The sequence below is a fragment of the Pezoporus wallicus genome, unplaced genomic scaffold, assembly GCF_028554395.1.
Source record: "Pezoporus wallicus isolate ANWC-B61680 ecotype Strahan unplaced genomic scaffold, APGP_CSIRO_Pwel_v1 scaffold_6445, whole genome shotgun sequence".
NCBI lineage: Eukaryota > Metazoa > Chordata > Aves > Psittaciformes > Psittacidae > Pezoporus > Pezoporus wallicus.
In genome coordinates, this window is record NW_026641753.1 from 4858077 (window position 1) to 4873133 (window position 15057).

At 36.1% G+C, this 15057-nt stretch overlaps 1 long non-coding RNA gene across 2 annotated transcripts in view; it reads right to left on the reverse strand.

The window, feature by feature from the left end:
• LOC130607767 (uncharacterized) overlaps window positions 1-15057 on the reverse strand; it is a 137841-nt gene that overhangs the window by 80209 nt on the left and 42575 nt on the right. For both annotated transcript variants that reach the window (XR_008974333.1, XR_008974334.1), the window contains exon 3: window positions 1823-1950. This is a non-coding gene — a long non-coding RNA (uncharacterized LOC130607767). The remainder of the gene's footprint in view (window positions 1-1822; window positions 1951-15057) is intronic.

The window sequence follows — 15057 nt, forward strand, 5'->3', positions numbered from 1 at the left end:
TTTTCCCAAATTGTCTCTATCTTCAGGGTTGAGCTCTAGGCATTACTACTATACAAACACACAATAAAAACATGACAGGAAAGGTATCTCCATTTGGAAGAGACCAAATATTTAGTTAGTTAGTTTTTCCAAACACCCTCTTTTACCAGCATATACATGCAAATGAATTCAGGTCTGCATTTCTGTTCCCATTAACAGCCTTGAAAGAAATAATTATGATGTTAATGCTCATAAAGAAGAATTATGGTGGAATTTTTTCCACAGCTTTAAGGGAAATCTGTATGATGAATTTTAACAACTATCATACAAATAAAAAAAAAACCAACCAAACAAACCAAAACAACAAAAACCCTACAACCCCCCCACCACAACTAAATCTCAACTAACCATGCAATGAGAGACACTGTAAAAAATGTAGTGAGGGAGAAAGAAAGATCATCACCAAAGAAAACATTGAACCCATTAAAAATGCTCAGCTAACAATGAATAAAGAGTGGAATAACAAAGTGGAAAGGTTTTAAAGTATTTTCAAGGTGGGAAATATTTACAGCCCCTAGTTTATATGTTCAATTATATAAGACAAAATAGGTATGTTAGCCTTTCTACAGCGTGGAATTCTTCCTCTGAAGTCCATGACTGAAAATGATCCATTGAGTATTTAAAGTTAATAAACCCTACAACTTTCTGATGAAATACTTCAGTGTTGACAGGGAACTAGACAAGGTTATTATCAGTAATCACCTTCTTCCGTCCCTGAAGATTGACTCCATACTTTTTTGACTCTAACAAAAATCACAGATATTCACCCTGTATAACTATTAGGAATGAGATATCCTCAAAGCAAGTTACTGAATAATAAAATAATTAAATTATTTAACCTATTTTAAATTATTTTAAAAATAAAGCTGGAATAGGTTAGTCTAAGCTATTCTTAACAATAAGTTCAACGTTGCAAGTTTTGTGCCCAAATTAGGTTTGCAAAGAGAGATTTTCCTTCCAGGCGCTTCCTCAGCATTTATTTGGATATTCAGACTGTTAATGCATTTCAACATTAACACATTTCTATACAGTTTCGACAATAGCAACATTTTGTTACTTAATAAAAAGAAATACTGCAAGCGCCATAGGACAGAAGCCATCTCGCTAAGATCCAGAAAGAAACCTGTCTTTATCTGGCTTCATGCATCTTCCATGTCAGAAGTGAAAAGGTACCATCCCACTATCATGTGCCACAGGGACAGCCATTCGGGTGGGAATGTTGGCAGGAGAAAGGTGGGGAGGTAGCAGGGTGCTGCAAAGAGCAGCATTTGACATGTAGAGCTGCACGAACTACAGCCCACCTTGGGTGGTGGTGGACACACAGAAGCCCAAAAACACAATTGAAAGCTAGTGAAGCAGCAAGAACAACCCCAAATCTGCCTTTGTTTCTCTGATAAAGCTATGCTAGAGAGGCTAACAAACTGGCACATTACTACTGAACACATGTATTTATTCAAAATGCAAGTCCTTGTAACAAATAAAGTAATGGAATAATTTATCGAGTAGCAACAGCTGCTGCACAACAGAATACTAAAAAAGTATTTTTACTTGAGATCATAGAATCACGGAATAGTTAGGAAGCGTGTGTCTGTGATAAATGTATGCGCACACACACACGTCTATACTTCATTTTGCTGCTTTGCCACTGGAAAAAATAGCTGGGTTTTGCTCTGTTGGGGATTTTCTTTTGGGTTCCCCCCTCCCCCCCTTTCTTTTTCATCTAGGGTAGCTCTGCATCACAGAAACATGTCTCCCAAAATGAGACAGTGGGAATATCTGTTACCTTTAAAACCTTCCCAGGAAGTCCCAAACCACTGAAGTTATCAAAAAGATTTCAAATATGTAATGCTATTTGTCAGTCTCTTCTTCAGTTTTAAAGCTCTCTAGTACTCAGTTTAACTTCTTCTTGACCTGAAATCAAAAGTTTGTACCTAGTTGTATTTTGAGCAAGTAAGCCACATTATTTTACTGTTAAAACAACCGGATTCCTATCTTCAGTAAATGACCAATCTAATATTTCTCTCAGTTGAAAAAAATCTAATCTTTGTCTTTTCTAACACTGCAGCTGTTAAACTCTGCCATTCACATTTTATTTTACAGGGAGTGTCTTTCCCTCCACCCCCACTGGAGGATGCTCTTTGCCCAGGTCAAGCTGCATGCTCTGCTGCATCTCTATGAGTGCCAATAGAGTGCCTCATCTGTCAACTTTACTTAAATGCTGCTGGTTTATTAGCCCTTCATGTTTTTATGCAAGGGCTACAGTGAAGTAAAAGGTGGCTACTGTTCTTTGTAATATTCCAGCAATCCGCCTGAGTAACTGCTGCAATTTTCTTTCTCTCTTCTTTTCTTTTGTTAGTTATACAATAATCACAGCAACCACTTTTCACCATTAATTCAAGTGGTACAATACAGTTTCTGGACAGAGAATGCACAATTCATTTTAAATGGCAATATTTCCATTTGACTACTTTAGAGTGAAAAAAACACTTCTGATCTTTAGAAGCTACCTACTGGAAAGGATTACAAAAATTGCTAACATAGAGGAATACAGAAAACAGCGGTGACAACCATTTGAAATGAGGTAGAATGAAGATAGTGCCCCTCAGACATGCAGTGAACTGTTTTTAATACACAACAGAATTTTATACTGCATATATATAATATGTAAAATAATACAGTGAATATATAGTGTTGTGTTAAATGCAACATTTAAATTTGAAACCACTGAAAAAGAACTCCTCCAAAAGGCAAGTAGGAGAACTGGGTATTCTAAATGGATTAGATAGTTAGTCATACCTTTTCTTAACCAGAATAAAATTGATTATTAAAATGTTGAGTTTTCACTTGTGTTTACCTTTCAATCTTGAATATGCTTTTTGTTCATTAATTTTTTTTTTTTTTTGGGGGGGGGGGGGGTAGGGCATTTTACTGAATCCTCAACACCAAAGACTGCAAAGAAAGCAAGAATTATCTTCAAGATAAAGATAATTCTTAAGAAGACCCAGGAGGATCACCTCAGAAAGGAGGAGGCACCAGCCTCCTGTGTGGATTTTTGACTCATCAGAACAGACCATGAGGGTAGAAAGACGACTAATCCTTGGAACTAAGCAGATAACTCTTGGGACAGAAGTGGGATCATTGCCATGTGAGAATCAAGCCACTACATTTTAGGTAAAATAATTCATTGTGCAATCTGGTTAGGCTAAATGCCTCCATGATGCAAGTCGGAGATGGCCTTTGACTACATCTGCAGCCTGGATCATTACCAAAACTCCATCTGTTTCTGCTTGTACTACAATAGTCTTGATCAGAATGAAAATGTAATTCAGGATGGTATAAAAGGTTCAAAATAATTAAAACCTGCTTACTGGATAGTTTATGCTTGTTTGTTTTGTTTTTGAAAGAAGATACATAGTTTCTGAGACAAAGTAGCATGCTTTTAACAAGCTTAAACATAATCAGCAGGAGTTTAGGTACTGGCCTTGGACTTTGGAACCATTGCCCAGAGTACCAGCTGTAGGGTACTAATCAGAACTAGCAGCCATAATAAAAATGCAAGTCCAGAGTCAGTGCCATGATGCACTTGGTCACATGGGATTCCATGATAAAACATGAGCAGGAAAATGAGATCAAAACACAGCATTTAGGCCAAGCAGCAAGTGAGTCATCCCTATTTGGTACAAGCCAATCTGCTTCACTGATCCTTGTGTTTACTGTGCCAGCAAGTTAAAACATGTCTGCAGTAATGCAACCTGCAGCTGCAGGGTGGAAACAGGCATCTCATGCAATGCTGTCAAATTTTACAATCTCACTAGCCAGCCTTTTACCTGTAGGAATGTCATACATTCCAGTGGTGCCAGTATATTTCATGACATCATCACAACATGTTAGAGACCTATGAAAATTAAGGTAGATATAGGCTGGGTATGAATTGTTATCAGTGGCTGTCTAACTCCAAATCTCATCTAGCTCCTATGTTGCAGACAATCTATGGATACAGAAAAGAAATAGAGCAATGATTACACTACATTGATTCAGCAGCCACTGTACTTGAGCCCAGCAGAAGACTGGAAGGGGCCAGGGGATAAAGCTGTTTTGGATTTCCAGTATTTTTCCATTTTTATAATGAAGTATATTATTCTAAATTCAGCCTTGTTGTTATTTTCTCTCATGTGACCTAATTATGTATAAATAGAGAAGGAATTTAAATGCTGATGAATATTGACTTATTTACCCTTTAGTTTGACCAGGAAGGTATGTGAAAACTAAATTAAAATACTTCATTTCAAAGTAACATGCTTTAATACTAATTTCTTGTATCCAAAAAATACAGAAGGTATCATGGAGGTCTACATGAGCTGGATATAAAGTTGCAGTTTTCACAGAGAATATATGTAAGTTTCTATATGTCACATGAAAAGCTCCAGAATGAATGATCTGAAGTTTTATATTATTCACACAACATTAAACATGGAAAACTCTACAATCTAATCAAGAAAATACACAAAAACAGTTTTTTAATTCTTAGAAATAAATAAAATTAAGAGAAACTAATCACTATTTCTGATCTGCATTATAATTTCCTTTTCTTACTTAAACCTCTTTCCACAGCTAAGCAGTCTTAAGTATTTCTGGTATTTAGTTATTTTTCATTAGCATACTTGAAGAGCTGAGATTTGTTTTAACATTAGCACAATTTTACAGTTCTATCTTGAAGTACTTCTCATGCTACCAAAGTAGACAGATTTAAGATGGAAGCTCTTTTAGCTGCTGTCAGTCATTGGCACCAGTTAATTCATTTTTATAGTACCTTTCTCATTAGAAGCTTTTTCCAACTCCCATTCGAGTCACAGAATCTAGCTAATAGTGCTCATCAAAAGGTACTATGCTGTACACTGTATTACAGGTATTTTACAAAATAACTCTAACCATATGTAAATCTAAGTTCTAGTTGATTATAAGCCCTTCACAAAGATGAATTGTTGTAAACCAATCTTCTGCAAATGAAAATGATTGCAAAGCCAATTTTATGCATACTACATATTCTACCACTAACTCTTATTGTCTAAAAGAAAAGAACTCCTTCTTTCCCATTAAAATTATTCAATTATTGAAAACATACGGCATTCTTTCCCAGTTAATTTACGCAGAGCAACTAATGAAAGTACTGCAGTGTAACTGGGCTTCAGTTGGAACTAATATCAGAACAGTAATGTCGTCGCAGCATGGGTCTAATTAATCAGTTTTTAAACTAATTCTGAGGGCTTTTTAGTAAATGCCTGATTTAATAGTTTTAACATGCTTTGGTCAATATATGACTCGGATAAAAAGAGCAATTGTTTTCGAACATTATAACAAAGGCTCCCTCCAGAAATGTATCCATCCAATCATTTTGAGATGCTTTTCAAAAGCAGCTCACTGTTTTTCTAAAGGACTTAACTACAGGTCAGCTGCAGCAAAGCCTGCAACAGGATTTAAACAGAGGGTGGCCAAATCTTGAGGTCTACATGGTACTCTCAGGCATAAATGATTCCTGAGGTTTCTCTCAGCCCTATGTTTCCATAGTTAGACAACCCATATGTTTCCATTTTCATTTTCAGAGAAACACCTATCATAAACTGAATTTAATACAGCAGGTCCACAATAGTTAGATGCTAAATAAGGTCACTTGTTAATTACACTGAAAGCATGACTTGTTAGGACATGACTGTTTTAAAAATATATTAAAATATAATTACATAAGGAAATGACATTTCACTTTATGAATCTGTTTTTATGGAAGTGAGACTGCTATGAAGTAATGGATGTTGCAGTTCTTTGGAAGCACCCTTATGGGGATTACTGCTTGCCCTTACTCTGTGAAGAACCTGATTGTGCTTTAGCTTTATGCAGTAACTTCATGTTTTCAGTTGAAATCCCCTGGTGATATCCTAACTCACTCTCACTGGGAGATAACAACCATATTTAACAGAGGAAACTTTGTGTTTTCCTGGTCAGTATACATCTTGCTCTCATGTACAGATTTACACATGGTTCAAGTTGCAATCAGTGGAACGAAGCTTTATTTCAATGTAGTAACTTTTCTGATGTACACATTTACCATGCACACAAACTCCTTAGTTCACTACATCTTTTTTCTGGTAACAAAACTCTACGTTTTCTAAAAGTCTAGCAATAGCTACAAAATGTAATGTTTACAATAGCCTCTGAATGTATCATCCCTTTCCCTCAAGAAAATAAACTGATACCTGATGTCTATTTAGATTTTTCCTTGAGATGGAGTGCTCTCTAATTTTTTAAATGTGTATTTTATTAGCAAGTGATAAACAGAGATCGGCTTATTCCAGACAATTTCTGCTAGAATGCTGTGTAGCAGCAATCCTAGCTACCTTAAATACCAGGAAATTGTTATTACAGTTTTCATAATCTGGAACAGTCAGAGTCTTAAATGCCTCCGCACATTACTGTTCCTGTTCCATTCATCATGCCTCTGCACCAGTTGCTTCCTCCATGTTCTTGTAAATGAGTGCTTCCCCATTTTCTTCTATCATTTCCAATTATCTTTCAAGTATGTATAAAGGACAGGATTTTCCTGACATCTCTTTTAGCATTCTGAGGCCAAAACCTAGATAAAAATTCTTTAAAATAGCTTAAACCCTGTTTTGCACAATTGTATAATAACTGCTATAGTACTAGGACTGTTGGCATCATTACAACAGTAGATCTTTGGTATCTACCTACAGGGGGGCAGAACTAGGTACTCAGTAAGTAGACAACCTGATTGTTTGCATTTACCTCTAATCAATTCAGATCAACTCATCACGGTGAAAAAATGAGTTTAAACTTTATAGGCAGAACTTGAATATGAGATGCAGTTGGCATGTGAGCACCTTCCTGGGAGCCCACTTACCTCTTTACACTGAATGCGTCAGAGTTTGAGGTTAATTTCAGTAAAATTTATCAAATAACTGACTTAACCAAACACACAGTTAGTAAGAGCTATAACCATGAAATGCTTAAGATCAGTCTATTTCACAATCACTAGGCAATCCCAAAGATAATTTCTAATTTGCTTAGGTCTTACACTAGTTACCTTTAGCAAGTACTATGAAGAAATCATTCTACAGCTTTCTGAGCTATTACGGTTTCTCTCTGAGTACACAGTGATTCTCTATACAGACAGTGAAAACTACAGACAATTTAAAATTGTTGAACTTTTGAAGTACCTCTGGCAACTGTATAACAACTAAAAAATAAAAAAGAATTCACAGATTAAAATCAAAACATAGAAAATCTCTAGGAATCCTGGACACGATTCTTTGGTTCTAGCAGTACATTTTCTTCCTACTCTTTCAGCAGTAAATCACACAACAGTAAATCACACAACCCTTTTCAAATGATTCCCTTGCCTATCCTTCTTTTCCTTTTCTTGGGAGCCAGTGATAAATCCCTGAAGCACAACACAGGGACTATGCTGCAGAATCCTTTTAACAACCCCTTCTGGGAGATTTAGCAAAGACAGACAGCTGCAGACTGTTACACTGAGGTTGGAAGAAGCAAAAACCTCAGCCTTGACTACAAATCTAAGACAAACTTCAAGGCTGTTGGAAGCCCTAAATGAAGTGAAAGGGGAAAGTCAGGAATCCCAGATAGCAAATCACCAGATCAGATTAGTCCCTGATCATGCTTTCAGTACTGCCTGTGTAACCATAGCAAACCAATGCCTCTTGGAAAGCATAAGCTTAAGGAAAGAAATAATCTTTCTGAAGTAGACGTAAAAGCCCATTCTGAACCTCAGACTTGCTAGAGATAGGAGCAGCTATTTCTGATGGATATGAAAGTTTCTTGTACCTATAGGCATCTTTTGCATGATGCCTTTGAAAAATGGCTATAAATAGGCAAAACCTTTTTTTCTGAGAACGTATTTTCCCTGATGTTTACTCAGTGAATCTTCCAATTATGAAACAATTTACTTCCTGACAAAAACATGCCTTTCCTCCACATTTTATAACATTTGCATTATACGCACAGGGCTTCTGCCTGAGAGTAAAATCCACATTAAATGTTCTTGTGACCTTTTAAAATTGCTATAGAAATACTGGCTTGTGTTTCTTTCTCTCTGTTTCCTATAATACACTACTCATTCCTAATACTTTTTACTGTCAGTTATGTGATGAAATTAGAAAAACAAAACCCTAATTGTGGAGTGAAAGTTGATGCAGCTATAGCACTCTGCAAATAACCACAGCTACTTGGAGTCTATTCATGCAGCAGAATACATTGTGCTGTGCTCTGTGCGTGTGGGAGCACACCACAATACTTGCTGATTATGGTATAATTGACATGAGCCTTCCCCACACTCCACAGTCTCCAGTTAACATTTGAATTTTATATCACATAAAATAGAACATGAGTGCATTATGCATATAGAAAAGCAACTCAAATAATAGTAGTTGTTACAACTGTGTATCCCTCAGCACATTAAAACTTTCCCCACCAAGAAATATGCTGCGATGGCTTTTGCAATGAAGACTGTTTCATCCTCCTTCCTCAACTGTCTTAATTATTGTAGAATCTGAAATTAACTGCAGGAAATGTACATGCTTACAATTTATTTCACAAAATATTTTTACTATCAAAAATAGCAAAGGCTGAACTTGAGTAGCATATTATGAAAAGATGAGTACATCACAGGATTTCTTTAAAATGACTTTTCACAAATTTAGATTTCTATGAACTGTAGATTTCTTAAATTTAATAGTTTAAATAAATAGCTGATATCCTTGGTAAATAATTTCATATTATTGACATCATAAGCTCTTCAGCACAGGATGTTTTGAGTGTATTGTGCTTAAAGAAAGGCCTTGTTCCATAGATATGATACAGAATAAGACTGTTAGCGAGTAAAATCTCTTAAAGTACTTCAAGTAATAAAGCATCAAAATTCTATTATAAATCATAAAAATATATCTCTTTATTCTATGTTCTTCTGAAAACAGGAGGAAATTGCAAGTCCTTGTGTGTTCCAATTTACAAATGAAACTTCATGCCGCAGAGCAGGCAGCTATCAGTGACAATGCAGATACAATGGGATGAGCGTATAAGCAGTAACACATAGTGAAGTGTCAGCTCAAATAAAAACACAGATCATTTTTTTCTCCCATTCGGTAAACAAAGAACACTTACAAAGGGCAGCATTAACACAGAGGTAGAAGAATGTCTACCCTTAATGGTGCTGTCAGAAGAAAGGGAGACGGGACTGATTAAAATCTAAACGCCAGGAATCCAGACATTCCCAGGACATGCAATAATTTGTAAGAACTAGAAGAAAAGAATATTGAAGGAGAAAATAAGTCAGACCTGTCAGATAAAGTCAGTGAGTTCATGATTCATCAATGCTTCACTGTTAGCCCAAAGGTCAAATATGCAAGAAAAGATATTGAAACACTTTATATTCCAGCAAAATGCTAAACACACATTAAACTTAAAAGCCATAAATTAAAGCAAGATATCACAGACTCCTTATATTTTATTGCCTGACTGCTCTGTGACCAAAGGCAGCAGGCTTTCTCTTTTTTTTCCCCCTTTTTGCTAAATTGACTATGAAAACCAGCCTGTAGCTCTCAGAGGCATCTGGTGTCCAAATACAGATTCTCACTGCATTTTGACTTTTGCATGAGATGATCATCATTTGATGAGCCTTCCTGCTCCCCACCACCAAGAATATAAAATACCTTCATAATTTTCTCTTAGGATTTTGAAATGATTTCTGAATTATGACAGGTTAAGGGATTACTTCTCAAACTGCAATTTGCAGAAGAAATCACCTTGGTAAGAACCTAATAGTCAATACCAGTTTATGCCATCTCGTAATCGTACCATTAAAAAAAGTGAGATCCTCGCATTTGACGTGGTAACTTTATTGGAACATTGTAGTTTGTCATTCTGGTGCACACCAGATTACCCTGTTAGTGAGTGAAAGGGTTACAGTGAATTTCCAGCTGGTATGGTGAGAGCCTTATGACTACTACAGGCAGAAGATAGCATTTGTCCCTGTGGCAAATACATATGTACATAGATATTACCTTACAGATATTGTAACAAACTACGCAGACACAAACTACGCAGTCATCTGGTGCCTCTGGACATAGGAAATTCTAAGTTATAAAAGTAATTGGTCTAGCATATACTCATTTAGATGTAAGAATTTGTCACTAGAAAATGATAAATTAAGTCAATGTAATTACTCAAAGCAGTTTCTCTTTCGTAATCTTAGGTAGATGCACATTCTATATAGCTGAATAATGTGAAGTTATAGAACTATGGATTATATTATTGTGATTGGATAAAAGACAGAAAAAGAAAAGTAACCGGATGACAACACAACAAATCTTGCTTCTCAATGTTTATAAAGAAAAATAAATGATGACTTATATGAGGTAGTTCAGTTCTCTGCTACCTAACGGTACAGACATTAAGCATTTTAATGTTAAGGGTATCTAGCTATCTAAAAATCCTTTTAAATAACTCCAGAAGCAATTTAGGCCATTAGTGATTTCAGTGGCTGGGAAGTGTGGAAACCAGTGGTCAAAAATAATTTTGCATTTAAGTAAAAAACATTTTTTGTGGATGTTAGCACCTGACAACTAACTTGATGGGAATTCTTTTGGTTTTATTTCTTACCCTGAGATAATACTTCAGGTTGGAAAAGGTCCTGTAGTCACTTAAGGCAGGTATGATTTCAGTTAGACCCAAAGTTAGGCCATGTTTTTCAGGAGCACAACCAGCTGAGGTTTGAAAATCTCCAGGGAAGTAGATTAATCCAGGCAGGATGGGGAGGAGAAACGAAAGAATGTAAATGGGTTGAGATAAGAACAGTCTAATAACTGAAGTATAATACTATTACTACCTATAATAATGATGAGGAGAACAACAAGGGAAGAGAATATAAAACAAGGGGAAAGGGAAAAAAAAAACCACAACCGAGAAACACAAGTCATGCACAACACAACTGCTCACCACCCACTGACCAATACCCAGCCCGACCTGAGCACCGATTGGTCCCTTCCGTGTTAACTCCCTCCCGTTTATAAACTGGGCATGACATGCTCTGGTATGGAATACCCCTTTGGCTAGTTTGGGTGAGGTATCCTGTCTCTGCTCTCTCCTGGCTTCCTGTGCCCCTCCTCACTGGCAGAGCATGAGAGACTGAAAAGTCCTTGATCGCATCAGTGTGTTATCAGCAATGTCCGCAGACTACAGCCAAAACACAGTACTGCACCAGCTACTAGGAAGAAAATTAACTCTATCCCAGCTGAAATCAGGACAGCAAACTTCAAGTAATTTTGCTTGACAGCTAAATGAAGAGCATAGCTATATGCATTCCCACTGGTTATATGTGAATCCATGCAGGGATCAAACTACCATATTTACAGTCTTCACCCCACTACATAAAAGCTTAATCTTCTGCTGTGATCACAGATAATAATGCCATTCATTTTGGTTTCATCATAAAATCAGGTGGCATCCAGATAAGGCATGATCTCTGAACACAGAGAAACATTAGTTTAATTGGGACACAGGCTCATGTGTGTAGCCTCAAAATCATAATAATCACATGTTTAAAAAGATTTGAATAATATTGGGTTGCAGAATTTAGCTGCAGGCTATGATCTCAGAGATAATTACCCATAATGGAACGAATAGAAATTCTGTGTACTTCTGTTCTTTTGGTGCAATTTAAAATGCACTGCAAATGAATTAGTAAATCTAAGCACACATGGCAAAAATTGCATATATTATTCCTAATGTGGAATGTAAGTCCTTTCTTGTGGACAAAAGTAGTGGCCAGATTTAGGGTAACAAGACAAACAACTCCCCAACTACTACTGACAAATAACTAATCATACATTTGTTTCTATTTCAGAATTATGAACGACAGGAATGCTTCCATCATCTGTTGCAGTAAAAGTTCACAGAAAACCTCAGTTATTTCTATCATTTTCAACATATCTTCATATTAGAATGACTGAAGATCTGAATTCAGTTCTTATTTGCTCAAAAAGTTGTATGATAGGGTTGCTTCAAAAAGAATTTTTTTTTTAATTGTAAAAACAGAAGTTGCTGAAGTTTTGTAAAGCTGGTAATTAACTCCCATATTTTGTACATGTTTATTCGCTATCTAATATAGAATAGGCTCCATTCCTAGATGTTTCATTGAGAACAACCAACTCCCTTGACTACAACCACAGCTCAGCTCACACTGTTATGTGACTGGATACATATAAGCTGAAGTTTAAATTGACCTAAATCACATTTATTTTATTTATATATATATATAAATCTGTTAAAACCAATTTTGCTCTAAAGTGAGCAGTGCTATGTTTATATTGGACATTAAAAGAGCTTTCTAAAACTGCATATACTAAAAAAGTGCCAGGGGGTTATATGGTTTCCAGAGGTCCCTTCCAACTTTGATTCTGTGACTTCTTATGATTTTATTCCACTTTAATGGTAGAGCACCAGAAAAAACTAAATTAGGCCCTTGCAAAAGATGACAGTATTCTAGCAAAGAAGCAGATCCATTCAGGGCTAAAACACAAAACCTCTGGTTTATTTTTAGCCCTTTTGTAGATAGACTTACTGAACTGTATTATTTCCAGGCTCAAGTAAACAGCTACTGTGTCCTCTGAATTTCACAAAGGAACAGGAGCAGTTGTCTTGTAGCTGTCACAGGGAGGACACTAAGATGATACTTTTACTCAGTTTTGGCCCAAAATAAACTACCATTCATTTATTCACCTCTTAAAATAGTTCTTCCAATGATGTGACACATTTTTAGCCATATTGTCATGAATAGCAACACTGTAATTACATATAAGAATTCACTGAAGTAAATATCTAATTTCTGAAGTGTCAGACAACAGGCAGCATCATGCAGACTAGAGCTCCACATTTTAGTAGTAATCAATTCAACTAACAATAGAGCTGATTGACAGGAAACTCAGTGCTATTAAAAGCCAAACATAACAAACCCCAGATTTTGTCTAAGCAATGAAAAATGTTTGGACCATCTACAGTCTCTACTCATGTTGTCTTCCTGCAGCAAAAACTGGAGCACAGCTGAAAGCTGAAGCAGGTTTATTGCACCATCTTTAATTAACCTCCAAATCTGAACTGTTGCATGAAGAAGAGTAATCACTGCCTGATTTTTGTACCACATTTTTTGTGAGGTAATATTCGTGGGGCCAGGAGAAACTGCAAAGGAATCTCCACATACAGACTTCTTACTTGGTTAATACTGGCTAATAATTACTATTAGTTTGATTTCTAGAGTTAAGAAGCTGGCTGTAATCATCACCTAGGATGTGAAACTGTGAGACCAGCAGCAGGAACAGCCGCTAATTGTTACTACCTCCATAAATGCTATCCTTTAAAAAAATACCTGTGTTTTGTTGTGATTCTGGTACACAAAGGCTGGAAAACAGCAAACAGACAAACTTCTATGGAAACACAGTTAAATGAAATGACAAAATCCTTTTCAAGTTTTTTCCCATTTACTATGTATTTAGGCACTGAGGAGTAAACCAAAAATCTACTACACCAGTGTGAGGATCAGCTATAGAAAAACAATTGTAATAACCTGTAACTACTGTCTTTTCCTCTTGACCTTAAAAGTTCACTGCCATTTCTCCATGCAGCAAGAATAACCTGAGACATTCTATCTTTCTATGACATGATGAATGAGCTTTGATTAAAAGTAGCTAAAAGAAGAAAAGCTACTAATGTGTTTTATACAGTCACTGATCAGTTCCTGACATGCAATATTTCATTTGCTTTAGGACATTAAGAAATGTTGTGTACCTAAAAACAACAGCTTGTATGATAGTGTATCTATCATTACATACATCATAAAACCAAGAAGGACATAAATTTGTTTCTGCCTGTTAAAGTCTAATTACCTGTAAAATCATTACCTGGCACTTTAACAAATTGACACAATCAACTTAATGATCCTTCACATATTAAAATTTGCAATGTGTTCCTGCTTGCTGCCTGTCCAAACCACAGTGAGTGTCTGCTGGTTCAGATGACATCACAACAAGGGTCAGGTCTTAAATTTTTCCGTTAAGTACAAGTGATTGCAATTCTGTCACTTGCTACAGTACCTGCATTGTCTCATCAGCTCTACAGAGCTTGGGATGAAGCTACAGAACTTTGTAACATCCTCTCTTTACAATTATACTAAACACTACTGTCCTGTGCAGTCCTCTTCCACAATAGCTGGAGTGAAATGTAACAATCATGTTCAGAATATGGCCTCCAGGTAATGCTATACATGACAGCATCATCCATAGCAGCTAATTATCAGTTTATTTTAACACCCAAGTAAAGATATCCATGTTATAAAACTCATGTGATGCTAGACTGCATAGCTGCAAGAACATTCCTTCTGACCATCCGCCCTTAGTTCCTTACACTGATTTATTTGTTTTGCAGCATGTTCTAGCAGCCCAAGAAATATGACTAGACACAATTTATTTTTTTCCCACTGAAATAAAAAAATCTCTGAAAATTACAGGTCCATGTGAGACCAAACCAACTTAGAATATATAAGCTGAAAATCTTGTAAGCCAGCATATACTACTGTACATAGGAAATATTAGCTTTCTACAGCTGTTGACTCTCAAAAGCCCTATGTTCAATGCTATAATATTTTCAGCCATGAAAGACTACTTAAAAGTAAATGAAGTGACTTCAAATAAAGTTTTCTACTTCAAAGTCGTGTAGCAACAAACTCATTAGATATTGAAGGAATGTAACTTTGCAGGTGTTCAGCTGCTGTTAAGTACGTGCTATCTCTTCTGAATTCGAAAAAAATGGTACAATGCCTTTAAGTAAGTTCTTAAAGCTTTCTTATTGCCTGGGAAAAAAAATCCACCCCCAAATAGATAAACAGACTGTTTCTGTGAGAGATCAATATACAATTATCAGATGCTCCTTCCCTGAAAAAAAAGG